Source organism: Bufo bufo, chromosome 4 (assembly GCF_905171765.1).
Source record: "Bufo bufo chromosome 4, aBufBuf1.1, whole genome shotgun sequence".
NCBI classification, from domain to species: Eukaryota; Metazoa; Chordata; class Amphibia; order Anura; family Bufonidae; genus Bufo; species Bufo bufo.
The window spans coordinates 105991103-106008543 of record NC_053392.1 but is presented as its reverse complement, the minus strand read 5'-3'; positions in this window follow the sequence as shown (position 1 = coordinate 106008543).

The following is a 17441-nucleotide window of genomic DNA, read 5'->3' as shown; positions in this document are numbered from 1 at the left end:
CACAGCTCAGAGAGCAACCACACAGAGAGTAATTTTAATTAATTATTCTTTATTAGATATCCAACATGATAGATGGTATATCAGTTAAAAAACATATACAAAAGACAGTACATACTGGGAACAGATCGGTGTTACAATAAATGTATAAAAACAGAGTAAGCTCCAAACCAATAAGGGACTAGTATCCCCCCGTACACAGTGGCGCAGTATCAGCTAGGTGGGGCGCATATAGCAATAGAGGCATCCAGAGCATACATACACCAACACTCCAAACATTTAAGGGAGTGTAAGCCTGGATGCCGCCCACAACAAGCGGAGACTGCAGGAGATAAGGGGGGAAAAAACACTGTTTAAAGTGCAAGTGCAATAAATACCTACTGACCCTGGTCTGAAACAGCCGCCCAACAGTAGGATATCTAATAAAGAATAATTAATTAAAATTACTCTCTGTGTGGTTGCTCTCTGAGCTGTGTAGGTGATAATATATAGATATATACAGTACATATATCTATATATATACGCCTACCTGGAACTTCCCTCTACAATCCACCTGTTGTCGAGAAGACGACAATAAAGTGGGAGGAAAGTGTTAGGATCTATTTGCCTCCTCAACCCCACTCACTGTTGGTAACAGTTCAGGAAGGACTGCAGTATAATCCGGCCCTTAGGTACCTAGACATCACCCCTCATGGATATGACCTCTGCCCTTCACCGTAACCAAACGTCTCCATCCACAGAATACACCCTTCTTCTCTCTGGATCTTGGTCTGGAACTTTCTGCTGTCAGTGTCGATCTTCAGGTACCTGCCGCTCCCACTGTCGTCTTTTATTAGTCAGGCTCTGGGATAGCTTCACCCTCACGGTCTCCAGGTCGATCCACCTAGCACCTTCTTCCTGGAGTACCGTCAACCGTGGAATGGCCTCCTGTTAGAAACGGCACGACTTTTCTTCCGACACTGCTTCTTCCATCTTGATTGAAGAATCTTTCGCTGAGGAGGTTCTCCCATGGACAGATAAGTAGGTCTTTACAAGGCAGGTCAGAATTTCTGGAATAAGAGGTGATGTCCTAGTACCCAAATTCTAACTGCGGGAAAGAACACTGCACTAACTGACATTCAGTCCCTCCCTTACAAACTTCACTGTTCTTGGGGTTAAAGTGGCAAATAACTTAGTAGAGCAGGGGGCTGTCCCTAGGGGATCGACTCTCTTCCCCATTCACACAAAATACAGGTAGTGTGTGTATCCATGGAGACTCATGCCACAAGGTATATCTATCTACACTTCCAAAGACACAGGTAGGTCACAGACCCACATGTCAATGGGAAACGACTATAGGATGCAAATGTGTGTACACCCATATTGTAACTCACCTCTATACATTGGGTGAGTTTCCCTGAGTATAGGCTGTCACACATTTGCACCTAGAGTGTCTATGGGTACACAATCGACAGACATACAAATAAAAAGTAACACTTTCGGGGTCACAGGACCAAATCAGAGTCAAGTCCTTGACCCCTGACTTCACCAGTATAGGACTTTCTGACTGGCCTTGTTGTAGTCACTTGGCTAGTCCTCTCGTACCGTTGTTGATGACAGTTCAATGACAGTCCAAGGTATGACCACCCGGGTACTGAGGAAGATCACCGGGTGGACGGGCAGGTTGAAGGGCAAAGTCCCTTTGAGATGGTATCCAAAGCAGCCAGGACACAGCTGTCTTTTTCCATGGCATCTCGGAGACTCAGCTTCTCTCTGCTCTTTCTCACTGCTCTAAGGGGTATCGGGTTGGATATTCACCTTCTTAGCTGGACATAGTTGGGGTTCTTTTCTCCTGATCCATTGTATCCATACCTAGGACAAAAGACAGTACAATACGCTCCTGGGGGAATTCTCCCCTCATGGTGCAATTAGTTGTCTAATACCAGCACCAATACCTTTGACCCAAGAGTAGAGTCAGGCATTGGGCTGACCTTCATCTCACAGGACCCCTCGTTATCTTAACACTGGTGTCTGAGTATCCTATTATCAAAGGATCGCGTCCTCTGCTACACATCCAGCTGTACCAACAGATAAGGATGGCCACCCTAATAGGTTAAGACATCTGAGGGGAGCTGTGGATGAAGCACCATCTTTTTCTTGATGGCACGGTGTCCTTGTCTTACTCATGTGTACTCAGGCTCATTTCCCCCTGTTATCCTGTCTTGTGGAGGCCAGTAGAATCCATGGCATAAATCATGCCTTAACTCTTAAGGACCCTACAACACAAACACAGGCCAATCACTCTGTGTCCAATCCCCATCAGAGCTGTGTTACATGATCAGACTAGAAAGGAAGTGCGCAGTGCAACATTACACCAATGTTGTCTGTACGCCCCATTCCCCAGTATAACACAGCCCTACTGAAAACCTTGAGCAAAACAGTGTTATCCGCATTGATCAGAGACCTTGGTTGCACATCGTGACATCCCACTAAACCGTGTTCCAATGTCACCTGTACCGCAAACCAACAACTTTCTCAATCCACAGTTCTACTCAAAGGGGACACAATAATAAATCAAAAACAGCAGCGACTGGACTCACAGCAGGGAATGTAAACTACAAAATCAGCAGGGTGAAACACATTTGTAAACAAGGAATACCCCCATCAACATAAAAAACAACATACAAACAGATAACAAAACACATGACACGGACATACACGGGGAACAAACGGTGTAACAAATAGTACAGGGGTGTCAAATATTTCCTAGTCTAGATTGGCCATTCTGACCCCTCAGCGCCTGGTGAGGCATATGCTGCTGAGAGGTAACTCCTTTATGGCCAAGCTGACTAGACCCCACTGCACGATTTGTTACTTGGATCCCATTACTGGACACATTGCAATTATTTGCACAAGGGCAATTCCTTGCAATGTGTCCTTTGTTCCCACACCTGAAGCAGTGTTTCGCTATATGACCTAAGCCAGCACATGCAAAACATCTGATATTTGCCCTGCATGGCTTAGGTCCGTCTACGCTGCAGTAGTGCTCACTTCTCCTGAACTGTTCCATCCTCAGGGACGCACTCTTCACGATATTTATTTTTCCCAAAGTCAGGGAAAAATCTCAGTTAGTCTGTACAGGCTCGGATTTTGGGAGATTTGGCCTATCACAGACTAATCTTCCCCCTTTTTGCCCTGCACAGGGCAAAATTTTTGGAGATTCTGGCCCTGACATTAAGGGAAAATAAAGGGTCGGCACCATTTTTGAAAAATTTTAGATGACCTGTTGCATGCCAGACATTAGCTGGGATCTTACAGCAACCTCATCCTTGAATTTGGCTACCGTCACGTTAGTAGAATACTGTGGGCTGTGGCAGGGCTAAAAGGGTTGATGACAGTAGGGGTTAATGGTCTAATTATTATACAGGGGTTATAGTTAACTGTGGGCTATTGCAGGGGTACAGGGGTTAATGATACTCAGCCAATGTTCATAGTCTCTGTTTTAGGAGGGGCTGCTCAGCTCATCTCAGGTACACTCTTCCTCTTCAATCTGTGTCTCTGTTTGTGGTCATAAAAGCCCTCCTCCCCTCGTCCCAAATGCTGGACTATTTATCTATCATAAGTAGGGGGGAAGGTGTTTGGCCATGGGGCAGAGGTGTGGATAACCCATGCTATAAAAACAGGTTTAGCATGTCTTGTTTGGGGTCTGACTAGATCACTGGTTAGAAAGCACCCTGCTGACAAAAGGTGCCAGATAGTCTGCAATCTCCTGTCCTGAGGTGACCAGCAAATGGGCCCATCTTCGTTAGCATCTCTGTGCTAACTACCTGCCGGGATGCAGTTTGGCTATTTCCCAGGTACTAGGCAGACAGCTCCACTCTCTATGCAGCCTTAAATCAATTACCTCTGCATATATATACATATCCCACTTTGCCATTCAGGGTCAATATATATACATATATAGATATTTACATATATACGCCTACCTGGCACTTCCCTCTACATGACACTAGGCCGCGCATCCGGGTGAGGGTGCTGGCGGGGTGTCATGAAACTGTCCCAGGCCTTGGAGAGTGTTGCACTGCCTCTGTTGGAACTTCTGTGGAACTACGTACTCTGCCGCCAGCGTTGTCAGTTGGAAATTTTTGGAGCAATTTTTCCACAAGGACCTTCTGGTATTGCACCATTTTACTAGTCCTCTCCACCACAGGAATGAGAGATGAGAAGTTCCCTTTGTAGCAGGGGTTGAGAAGGGTGAACAACCAGTAATCGGTGTTGGCCAAGATACATATAACGCAAGGGTCACGGGAAAGGCAGAGTCCCAACAGACAAGACTTTGATGTCCTCATCAGGAGGATGACTCTCAATCTCCTCATCCTCTTCCTCCTCTTCGGCCCATCCACGCTGAAAAGATGGAATAAACCTGCTATGGGTACTACCCTCTGTAGCGGAGGCAACCGTCTCCTGCTTCTCCTCCTCCTCATCATCATTCAATTCGCACTGAGAAGATCTGGCTATCACCCTGTGTACTGTCTTCTCCCAGTTCCACCTCTTCCACATGCAAAGCGTCCGCCTTCATTGTGAGCATCGAGCTTTTCAGTAGACACAGAAGTGGTATGGTTACGCTGATAATAGCGGCATCACCGCTCACCATCTGTGTTGATTCCTCAAAGTTGCATAAAACCTCACAGAGATCAGACATCCATGCCCACTCATCGCTTGTGAAGAGCGGAAGCTGACTGGAAAGGCGACAACCATGTTGCAGCTGGTATTCCACTACTGCCCTCTGCTGCTCACAAAGCCTGGCCAACATGTGGAACGTAGAGTTCCAGCGCATTATCTGCTGCAATCCCTCCCCCCTCTGTACTGCTATCCTCACTCGACTTGCCACCTTCCCAGGTTGGGTCAGTGATTTCATCGTCCACCACCTCTTCTTCCACTTCCTCACTCTGGTCATCCTCCTGACTTGTTGACCTAACAAGAAGATCACTTATTGACAACTGTTTCTCATCCTCATCATCATTATGGCATTTGTCCAGAAAGTGAATATAAATTTACTGGCCAACGTTTCTGTCAACACTAGACCTTGGTCACGGCCTTAGTATAGATGTGGAGAGGCATCTCTGGACGGCGATGCCTTTCCACATCTATACTAAGGCCGTGACCAAGGTCTAGTGTTGACCGAAACGTTGGCCAGTAAATTTGTATTCACTTTCTGGACAAATGCCATAATGATCAATTAATAATAAAAAAAGGTATATTTGATACACCAGCAACTAAGTGCCATGGTCTATCTTCTATTATATGAACGCTAAATACCACTGAGCACCACCCGCACATAAAAAGAGGTGTGCCGTTCAACTTCTCTTCCTGCATCATCCTAATCATCAACCTCTTGAGACACTAATTGCCGTTGACTTATTGCCAACTGTGTCTCATTATCATCATCCACCTCCTGAAACACTAATTGCCGTTCCCCACCGTCATCTTCTTCTGACTGTGGATGCTCAAGAGTTTGGGAATCAGTGCACAAGATCTCCTCATGTCCCTCTTCAAGCGGGCTTGGCGAGAGGCCCAAATCAAGGAATGGCAATGAAAAGAGAAGATCCGAGTGTGGGATCACATGTTTGCCAAGGCTCTCCATGGTGGGAGGAAGAAGGATCAGGCTGAGGATTCTGTTGACCAGACTCTTGGCTACTGATACTGGACTTTGTGGAAGACAGGGTGGTGCTTAACCGACTGGAAGCATTATCCGCTGCAATCCAACCGACCACCTGGTCGCACTAGTGTGACTTCGAGAGTGGTGTCCTGCGCCGCCCTGCAAACTGGGACATGAAGGTAGGTATCGTGGATGAGTGTGTTTCTTGTGCTCTGGCCCAGGCACAGTTTCACTGCACCCAGGGCCACAGTCTCTGCGTGCACCATCAGCAGCACGGCCACTTCCCCATCCCTTCTTACTCGCCTTGAGCATATTAAATGGTATATATGCTTTCAAGTATGTCACACGTACAGTAGCGCAAGTTTTGTAAGTGTATGCGCAAATAAATTACACTGAATGTCACAGATATTTAGGATGCTCAAACGTTATACAGGAGTTGTAGCGCAGGTAATGTGGCTGTCACCAGTGGCAAAAAAAATTACACCGAATGTCACAGATATTTAGGATGCGCAAACGTTATATAGGAGATGTAGCGCAGGTAATGTCGCTGTCACCAGCGGCTAAGGAAAAATTACACTGAACGTCACAGATATTTAGGATGCACAAACGTTATACAGGAGATGTAGCGCAGTTAATGTCGTTGTCACCAGTGGCAAAAATTAAACTGAATGTCCCAGATATTTAGGATGCGCAAACGCTATACAGGAGATGTAGCGCAGGTAATGTCGCCATCACCAGCGGCTAAGGAAAAATTACACTGAATTTCACAGATATTTAGGATGCGCACACGTTATACAGGAGATGTAGCGCAGGTAATGTCGCTGTCAGCAGCATGCAATTTTGCACAGGTTGCGCTAATAATATATATTGCAGCCAGATAAAACAATAGTCCTTAAAAGGACTTTAGGGTCTCTAACACCTTTCACCACTAAATCTGTCCTTTCTGCTGCAGCTCGCCCTGACTAAGACTGAATCGAAACCACCTGATGATGCGTTCCGGCCAGCCAATCACTGTAATGCCAGTAACCAACATGGCTACGGCATTATAGTGAGTGCCAGTACTTCCCTGCGCGTTTAAAGGCTGCGTAGCAGGCAACAAACGTGCTGGGAGGAGACTAAAGTATCGCGCTCAAGCACACGCGGTGCTCGAGTCAAAATGGTGTTCGGCCAAGCATGCTCGCCCAACACTAGTGAAGAAGCTTTGTCGTCTCTGGAGACTGAACATTCTCTTCTCCACACAGAGGCAGTGCCCCTTGTCTTTTGTGGGGATTTACATGGAAGAGCTTTTCGCCATATTTTTCTACAGGCAATTTATATACAAATTAGTCATATCCCTAGTTTTCTCCATACTAAGACCCTCCATAACCCTTATCAGTTAAGTTGCTCTTCTTTGTACTTTTTCAGCTCCAGGACATCCTTTCTATGAACTGGTATCCAGAACTGAACTGCATATTCCATACTGCACCAATGAAGTGGTAATATTATGTCCCTGTTCAATGGGTTCATGACAATATCCTGCAGGCCTTAGGAGCAGCTGACTGACCTTGCATGACAATAATTTGGCACAAAAGTTTTCTAAAAAAAAATCATATCTGGCATGTAATAAATGATATGGTGCATATACAGTACTTCATATATTTAACTCAGCAAGTGTGTGCCAAAAATTCTGCCGCAAATCCAGACACTTTCTAGGTACAGTTACATTTATATATCGGTCCCAGAGACCGTATGAATAGAATTTCTGCAGAAAAAAAATTGCATGCTCCAACAGGTGCTTTATGTGGGGTGGCGTCCTCACGGAGTAGTACTGCTACTAGATTAACAATAAGTATTGCTTCTAGGGGAAAATAGCTCTGTACTTACAGCACAAAACAGAGCCTATCTACTAGGGAGCTTTCTACATGGGCTTTATGGTGCATTCATCCACCCACTGAATCAATTTGTGCAATTTTTCTAATGGGCTGACATGAAAAGTAAAGTCACTGCCAAGCCATCCCAGCATGTTCCTAATGTCTCTTGCACTGGTGCCTATATACTGGTGCCAGTACCAAAGTAGCAGGGCCATGGTTTCAAAAGCGTGACTAGCAATGCTTGAAAAGAGGTTCCCATCATGGTGTCTGTCATTTTAGAGGACAAAATAGGGCAAAAAGTAGCAGATTTTGCTACACAGGCTGGTAACTGAGCCTCCAACAAAGATGTGAACATAGCCTTAGAATGATAAGAAATAATAAGAAAGCTTTAGCTACATAACTGAGATGACAAACCCACTAGAACTGTTAAAGGGTTTCTCTGGGCATTATGAAAAATACTGGCAATACTGAGACTTAATTCAACACTGTTTTATTAATACTGAGACCTGTTGAAGAAAGATAGCTCAGTTAATACTTACCTGTCCACCACTCCACCGTCCCTGGTGTATTTGCACATGTTTTGAGCTGTTCCACTTGGATCCTGACAGGTTGTGTGCGTTTACTATTATGCAGCTTAACAGAATAAGAAGTGCATACTTCTGTTGTGGATCCAAGCGAAAGAGCTCACAGACAGTGCAAGTGCAGTGGGATGGCGGCATCTGTGGTGCAGCAGACGGGTTAGTATTACCACAACCATCTTTCTTCAACATGCCGAGGAATGCTTGTATTTTTCATAATGCCCGGAAAACCCCTTTAAAGACTTATGTACACAACTGTATTTTTTGATCAATGTTCTATTCATAATTTTGGTGGAGAGCACACTATTCATTTCTATGGAGCCATGCACACAACATTGTTTATTGCATACCAAGACGGTATGCAAATCAGATTTTAGCAAACTCTGCCTCTAATGTCACCAGATCAATGTTGTAAATCAATGCTCGGCCTCTCCATAAGGAGATATAGCACCCCCCAAATCCTGACCTAGGCCTCTCATTCAGTTAGGCCAGTTCTCTCTGCTCTGCACTGATGAGGAGTAATCACCCCAAAACAGCTGTCTGCAGATGAGGTGCTGGCTTAGTTATTCAAGTCATGTCTGAAGGCCTGTTTAACCACCTCAGCCCCCATAGCTTAAACACCCTTAATGACCAGGCCACTTTTTACACTTCTGCACTACACTACTTTCACCGTTTATTGCTCGGTCATGCAACTTACCACCCAAATGAATTTTACCACCTTTTCTTCTCACTAATAGAGCTTTCATTTGGTGGTATTTCATTGCTGCTGACATTTTTACTTTTTTTGTTATTAATCGAAATTTTATGATTTTTTTGCAAAAAAATGTCATTTTTCACTTTCAGTTGTAAAATTTAGCAAAAAAAACCACATCCATATATACATTTTTCTCTAAATTTCTTGTTCTACATGTCTTTGATCAAAAAAAAAAGTTTGGGTAAAAAAAAAAACGGTTTGGGTAAAAGTTATAGCGTTTACAAACTATGGTACAAAAATGTGAATTTCCGCTTTTTGAAGCAGCTCTGACTTTCTGAGCACCTGTCATGTTTCCTGAGGTTCTACAATGGCCAGACAGTACAAACACCCCACAAATGACCCCATTTCGGAAAGTAGACACCCTAAGGTATTCGCTGACGGGCATGGTGAGTTCATAGAACTTTTTATTTTTTGTCACAAGTTAGCGGAAAATGATGATTTTTTCTTTTTTTTCTTACAAAGTCTCATATTCCACTAACTTGTGACAAAAAATAAAAACTTCTATGAACTCACTATGCCCATCACGAAATACCTTGGGGTGTCTTCTTTCCAAAATGGGGTCACTTGTGGGGTAGTTATACTGCCCTGGCATTTTAGGGGCCCAAATGCGTGCAAAGTAGTTTGAAATCAAAATCTGTAAAAAATAGCCGGTGAAATCCGAAAGGTGCTCTTTGGAATGTGGGCTCCTTTGCCCTCCTAGGCTGCAAAAAAGTGTCACACATGTGGTATTGCCGTACTCAGGAGAAGTTGGGCAATGTTTTTTGGGGTGTCATTTTACATATACCCATGCTGGGTGAGAGAAATATCTAGGCAAAAGACAACTTTTCCCATTTTTTTTATACAAAGTTGGCATTTGACCAAGATATTTATCTCACCCAGCATGGGTATATGTAAAATTACAACCCAAAACACATTGCCCAACTTCTCCTGAGTACGGCAATACCACATGTGTGACACTTTTTTGCAGCCTAGGTGGGCAAAGGGGCCCACATTCCAAAGAGCACCTTTAGGATTTCACAGGTCATTTTTTACCCATTTTGATTTCAAACTACTTACCACACATTAGGGCCCCTAGAATGCCAGGGCAGTATAACTACCCCACAAGTGACCCCATTTTGGAAAGAAGACACCCCAAGGTAGTCCGTGAGGGGCATGGCGAGTTCCTAGAATTTTTTATTTTTTGTCACAAGTTAGCGGAAAATGATGATTTTTTTTAGGCTGCAAAAAAGTGTCACACATCTGGTATTGCCGTACTTAGGAGAAGTTGGGCAATGTGTTTTGGGGTGTCATTTTACATATACCCATGCTGGGTGAGATAAATATCTCGGTCAAATGCCAACTTTGTATAAAAAAATGGGAAAAGTTGTCTTTTGCCAAGATATTTCTCTCACCCAGCATGGGTATATGTAAAAAGACACCCCAAAACATATTGCCCAACTTCTCCTGAGTACGGTGATACCAGATGTGTGACACTTTTTTGCAGCCTAGGTGGGCAAAGGGGCCCACATTCCAAAGAGCACCTTTCGGATTTCACCGGCCATTTTTTACAGATTTTGATTTCAAACCACTTCTCACGCATTCGGGCCCCTAAAATGCCAGGGCAGTATAACTACCCCACAAGTGACCCCATTTTGGAAAGAAGACACCCCAAGGTATTTCGTGATGGGCATAGTGAGTTCATGGAAGTTTTTATTTTTTGTCACAAGTTAGTAAAATATGAGACTTTGTAAGAAAAAAAAAAATCATTATTTTCCGCTAACTTGTGACAAAAAATAAAAAATTCTATGAACTTGCCATGCCCCTCACGGAATACCTTGGGGTGTCTTATTTCCAAAATGGGGTCACTTGTGGGGTAGTTATACTGCCCTGGCATTCTAGGGGCCCTAATGTGTGGTAAGTAGGTAAATGACCAGTGAAATCCTAAAGGTGCTCTTTGGAATGTGGGCCCCTTTGCCCACCTAGGCTGCAAAAAAGTGTCACACATGTGGTATCACCGTATTCCAGAGAAGTTGGGCAATGTGTTTTGGGGTGTCTTTTTACATATACTCATGCTGGGTGAGAGAAATATCTCGGCAAAAGACAACTTTTCCAATTTTTTATACAAAGTTGGCATTTGACCAAGATATTTATCTCACCCAGCATGGGTATATGTAAAATGACACCCCAAAACACATTGCCCAACTTCTCCTGAGTACGGCGATACCAGATGTGTGACACTTTTTTGCAGCCTAGATGCGCAAAGGGGCCCACATTCCTTTTATAAAGGGCATTTTTAGACATTTGGATCCCAGACATCTTCTCACACTTTAGGGCCCCTAAAATGCCAGGGCAGTATAAATACCCCACATATGACCCCATTTTGGAAAGAAGACACCCCAAGGTATTCAATGAGGGGCATGGCGAGTTCATAGAAAAATTTTTTTTTTGCCACAAGTTAGCGGAAATTGATTTTTTTGTATTTTTTTCTCACAAAGTCTCCCTTTCCGCTAACTTGGGACAAAAATTTCAATCTTTCATGGACTCAATATGCCCCTCACGGAATACCTTGGGGTGTCTTCTTTCCGAAATGGGGTCACATGTGGGGAATTTATACTGCCCTGGCATTCTAGGGGCCCTAAAGCGTGAGAAGAAGTCTGGAATATAAATGTCTAAAAATTTTTACGCATTTGGATTCCGTGAGGGGTATGGTGAGTTCATGTGAGATTTTATTTTTTGACACAAGTTAGTGGAAAAAAAATGTCTGAATGGAGCCTTACAGGGGGGTGATCAATGACAGGGGGGTGATCAGGGAGTCTATATGGGGTGATCACCCCCTTGTCATTGATCACCCCCCTATAAGGCTCCATTCAGATGTCCGTATGTGTTTTGCGGATCCGATCCATGTATCCGTGGATCCGTAAAAAACATACGGACATTTGAATGCAGCCTTACAGGGGGGTGATCAATGACAGGGGGGTGATCAATGACAGGGGGGTGATCAGGGAGTCTATATGGGGTGATCACCCCCCTGTCATTGATCACCCCCCTATAAGGCTCCATTCAGATGTCCGTATGTGTTTTGCGGATCCGATCCATGTATCCGTGGATCCGTAAAAAACATACGGACATCTGAATGCAGCCTTACAGGGGGGTGATCAATGATAGGGGGGTGATCAGGGAGTCTATATGGGGTGATCACCCCCCTGTCATTGATCACCCCCTATAAGGCTCCATTCAGATGTCCGTATGTGTTTTGCGGATCCGATCCATGTATCCGTGGATCCGTAAAAAACATATGGACATCTGAATGCAGCCTTACAGGGGGGTGATCAATGACAGGGGGGTGATCAGGGAGTCTATATGGGGTGATCACCCCCCTGTCATTGATCACCCCCTATAAGGCTCCATTCAGATGTCCGTATGTGTTTTGCGGATCCGATCCATGTTTCCGTGGATCCGTAAAAAACATATGGACATCTGAATGCAGCCTTACAGGGGGGTGATCAATGACGGGGGGGGATCAATGACAGGGGGGTGATCAGGGAGTCTATATGGGGTGATCAGGGGTTAATAAGGGGTTAATAAGTGACAGGGGGGGTGTAGTGTAGTGTGGTGCTTGGTGCTACATATTACTGAGCTACCTGTGTCCTCTGGTCGTCGATCCAAACAAAAGGGACCACCAGAGGACCAGGTAGCAGGTATATTATACCTGTTAGGGGTTAAAAAAATCGCATCTCCAGCCTGCCAGCGAACGATCGCCGCTGGCAGGCTGGAGATCCACTCGCTTACCTTCCGATCCTGTGAACGCGCGCGCCTGTGTGCGCGCGTTCACAGGAAATCTCGCGTCTCGCGAGATGACGCACGGATGCGTCCAGGAGGAATGAATCGACCGCCTCCAGGACGCATCCGTGCGTTAGGCGGTCGGGAGGTGGTTAAAAGGTTGAACATTGACTTATAGGATAGCTTCCTTATATCTGGTGGCATTAGAGGCAGAGCTTCTTAAGAGCTGAATTGCATACACTCTTTCCAGAATTCCAGAGGAGCATTGCCTGGCCTTTAAGACTCCTCTCGCTGATTAGGCGTCCTCCATAAGAGTGCATATCCCCCTATTGCAGATAAGAACAGTCATTTTATTGATGGGAGTGACAAAAATATAGAATGTACATGGAAGGTATCCATTTTTGGGCAAATTTGTTGTTTGGGGACCGAAATACAAGCACAGCCAGGTAGATAAGATGTAATAAAAGTAGGATGAATAAGTCTCTTTTTGCACAGAGCTTTCTTTAGGTCTGATGTGCTAATAATGTTGATTATGATGGTAAAGGAAGAGGATAGTCTGATCACTCAAACCATACATTTCAAAGTGAACGAATGGCATAAACTAGAATAAGCAGGTCATTATGTAATGATTAGTAGCCAAGAGGTTAAAGCTTGAGTTTTATTTTGTTGCTGAGATAAGTGACTGGCTTACTACAGATCTTCATTAATGATTCATATCATAAAATATACTCTAATCATCAGATGGCAGCGGCTGCAAGCTTCTGTATGTAGACGCAACTTACAACGGCTCATAACAGAATAGTTGAGAATAGAGGTCTGCATTGTTAAACTTCAAGCCCCAGCATAAAATAGTTTTCATGGCTGCGACTTGTAGTTGGTTGTGTTAAAGGAGTTGTCTCATCTCGCCGTTACTAAGGCAAGATGAGACTCTTGACCACCTCCCGGCCGGAAAACAGCAGAGTGCTCCGGTGCTCTGCTGTTTCAGTAGGTCCCATTGCCGTGCATGAGAGCGTAGCACAACAAGCTATGCTATATCCCAAACTCAGAAACAGTATAGCTTACTTTGCTAAGCTGTTTCCGTAAGTCTCATGAATGGCAATGGAAACTACTGAAACACAGAGTGCCGGAGTGCTCTGCACTTTCCTGGCCGGGAGGTGGTCGCGACTCTGTCTCATCTTGCATCAGTGTGCATTAAAGGGTTGTGCAAACATTAAATGTTATTTATTATAATTCAGCATGAAAAACTCTGTAATTTACTTATGCACCAGATTCTCTTTACTTCATAATAATGGTGCCCCCTGGTGTTTACTCTGTAGAGTAATTTTCATGTTCTTCTATTGAGGTGGTCGCACTTGCTCAGTTCAATCCGTTTATTGCCACCAGCCATATCTACTGTTATAAACTGTGACAGTTACAGGGAGAGAGCTGCAGCAAAAATAAAACACCACTTGAGAAAGGGCATGCTTCCTGAGCTGACACCCTGAAGAAGATCTAGCAGAGCAATCGGAGCAATGAATGGGGGGAGCTCAGTATCCATTTGAGGTATGGGGATGGAACTTGTTTTGTTACAATGAGATAGTTATTCTCTATGTGATGTCAGATTTTCATTTTTTACATCAATCATAGCACAACTCCTTCAAGACCTTATGCACATGGCCATATTCAGAATCTCTTTATGGCCCTATTCTCCCCTTCTCCACCCATCTCTGTGAATTCATGCAACATTGCATGGTGTATTACAAAAGCATTGTCCCAGAGACATTATGGCACATGAAGTGTCTATGGCTCCATACTCACTGGCAAATACAAGCTCATTGACAGTATGTGGGCCATCATATAGGGGCTTGATATGTGCTTAAGCCTCTATACAGAACAGATTACAACTCACTATGATACTTTGATACTTTCAACAGTACTCATTGGGGGGGGGGGGGTTATATCCCATATTGTTTAATATCTTTATCAGCGAAATTGCAGAAGGCCTTGATGGTAAGGTGTGTCTTTTTGCTGATGACACAAAGATTTGTAACAGGGTTGATGTTCCTGGAGGGATACACCAAATGGAAAAGGATTTAGGAAAACTAGAGGAATGGTCAAAAATCTGGCAACTAAAATGTAATGTTGATAAGTGCAAGATAATGCACCTGGGACGTAAAAACCCAAGAGCAGAATATAAAATCAGTGATACAGTCCTAACCTCAGTATCTGAGGAAAGGGATTTAGAGGTCATTTGTCACAAGCAGACAGCTGAGAGGCTCTGACAGGAGCCGTTCAGATCCTCCCCCTTGAGTTTCTTTGTTTTGGTTTCTGTTCCTCACCTCGTTAGGCTATCTCAGCTGTCATGCAGTCGACTCATTACCTCCCTTTATATTCTCCCCCATAAGGTAGTTGGGTGTGGCTGATACTACTTCCTGGAATGAGTGTGCATGCTGACTTCAGCTCCCAGCTCCCAGCTCCCAGCTCCCAGCTCCCAGCTCCCAGCTCCCAGCTCCCAGCTCCCAGTCGTCTTCAGATAAGTGCTGTTTTGTATTTATGATTTTCTGTTGTCTGGATCCAGGGGACCCTGACTCCCTCCGTGTCTGTGTAGGGAGCCGGTGGTCGTGTCCCCTCACTATTGTAGGGCCTTCAGGTTAAGATAGCCGAGGTACGTGGATATGCGCCCATTCACCTTTAGAGTGGTCGCATAGGCTGAGCATTAAGGGAGAGCGGCAGGTCGATTGCAGGGGTCTCCCTTTATGTTCCTTAGTTGTGGATCCAGTGAGTCATCATTTGTTATTTGTATCATCTTGTTTCCTGTACACCATCCGTGACATTATCAGCCACCAAAACCGTCTCAAGCATGGATCCGGTTTCACTTTTGGCTGAACGCTTCCAGGGTCTTTCATTGGAGGTAGCTGATCTCCGTAAGACTTTTTCTCAGTTTCAAGTGACCGGTTCAGCTTGCGTTCATGGAGTTTGTGCTGAGCCTAAGATTTCGCTCCCGGATACGTTTTCCGGGGGTAGTGAGAATTTTGTACGTTTTAGAGAGGCTTGCAAACTCCATTTTCGCCTTCTTCCCCATTCTTCCGGTGATGAAGAACGGAGGGTGGGGATCATTATATCGCTGCTCAGGGGTAATGCTCAGTCCTGGGCCTTTTCCCTGCCGGAGGGGGCACAACCCCTCCGTTCAGTGGATGAATTCTTTTTAGCCCTGGGTCAGATATATGATGATCCGGATCGTATTGCTCTGGCTGAGTCTAGACTACGTCTGTTATGCCAGGGTAAACAATCCGCAGAGATATACTGCTCAGAATTTCGGAGATGGGCAGCAGATACGGGTTGGAATGATGCTGCACTCCGAAGTCAATTTTGCTATGGTCTTTCTGAGGGATTGAAAGATGCATTTGCATTTCATGAAAGACCTACCTCCTTGAATTCTGCTATGTCTCAGGCTGTTCGTATTGACAGGCGTCTTAGAGAGAGAGGAGAGATCTCTCCTTCCTGTCATACTCAGTCCCGGGACAGTGCACCGGTGTCATTCTGTGCACAGGGGTCTCAGTCGCTGTCAGCCCCTTCTGAGCAGGAGCCCATGCAGCTGGGGTTGATTGCCTCTGACAATAGAGGATTCAGCCCGCAGGGGAGGGTTTGCTTTTGTTGTGGAGGTATAAATCATCTGGCAAATGTTTGTCCCTCTAGGAGATTCAGGCAGTTTTCTGGGAGTAATAAAGAGACAAAAAGGAGGAAATCTTTTAAGAATATTCCGTCTGTTACTATTGGCAGGGTTGAGGCGGAAATTGAAGAATTGTCTTTTGCTTGTAGTTCCCGTTTTGTCCTGCCTGCTAGGGTGGCGCTAGAGAGCAAGAGCATTTTTTGTGAGATTTTTGTGGATAGTGGAGCAGCTGTCAACCTCATTGATAACCAATTTGCAATAACTCATGGTTTCCAGGTTTGCACTTTGCGAAAAAATATTCCTGTTTTTTCTATTGATTCAGCTCCACTTTCTCAGAAATCATTAAAGGGCATAGTTCACAATATCCGTTTAATTGTGAATGATACTCATGTTGAGGATGTGTCATGTTTCGTCCTTAGCGGTTTGCCTACTCCTCTAGTGTTGGGGCTACCCTGGCTCTCTAAACATAACCCCACCATTGATTGGCCAGCGAGGCAAATAAATGGTTGGAGTGACTTTTGCAGAGAGAATTGCCTCATAACATCTATTTCTGAGGTTTCTACTAAAACTGTACCACCTTTCCTCTCTGAATTTTTGGATGTTTTCTCTGAGAGTGGAGTTCAGGATTTGCCTCCGCACAGGGAGTATGATTGCCCTATTGATCTCATCCCAGGTGCCAAGCTGCCTAAATCTCGTTTATACAATCTTTCCCAACCTGAGAGGGTCGCGATGCGTGCTTATATCTCTGAGAGTCTGAGAAAAGGACACATACGACCCTCAAAGTCACCTGTTGCCGCTGGTTTTTTCTTTGTTAAGAAAAAGGATGGTTCTTTAAGACCTTGTCTGGATTTCAGGGAGCTGAACAGTATCACTATTCGTGATCCGTATCCGCTTCCTTTAATCCCAGATTTGTTTAACCAGGTTGTTGGGGCGAAAGTCTTTTCCAAATTAGACCTAAGAGGGGCATACAACCTGGTTAGGGTCAGAGAAGGAGACGAATGGAAGACGGCTTTCAATACCCCTGAGGGCCATTTTGAGAATTTAGTTATGCCTTTTGGTTTGATGAATGCCCCAGCCGTTTTTCAGCATTTCGTCAACAGCATTTTTTATCATTTAATGGGAAAATTTGTATTAGTGTATTTGGATGACATTTTGATTTTTTCTCCTGATTTCAAAACTCATAAGGAACACTTATGTCAGGTCTTACTCATCCTGC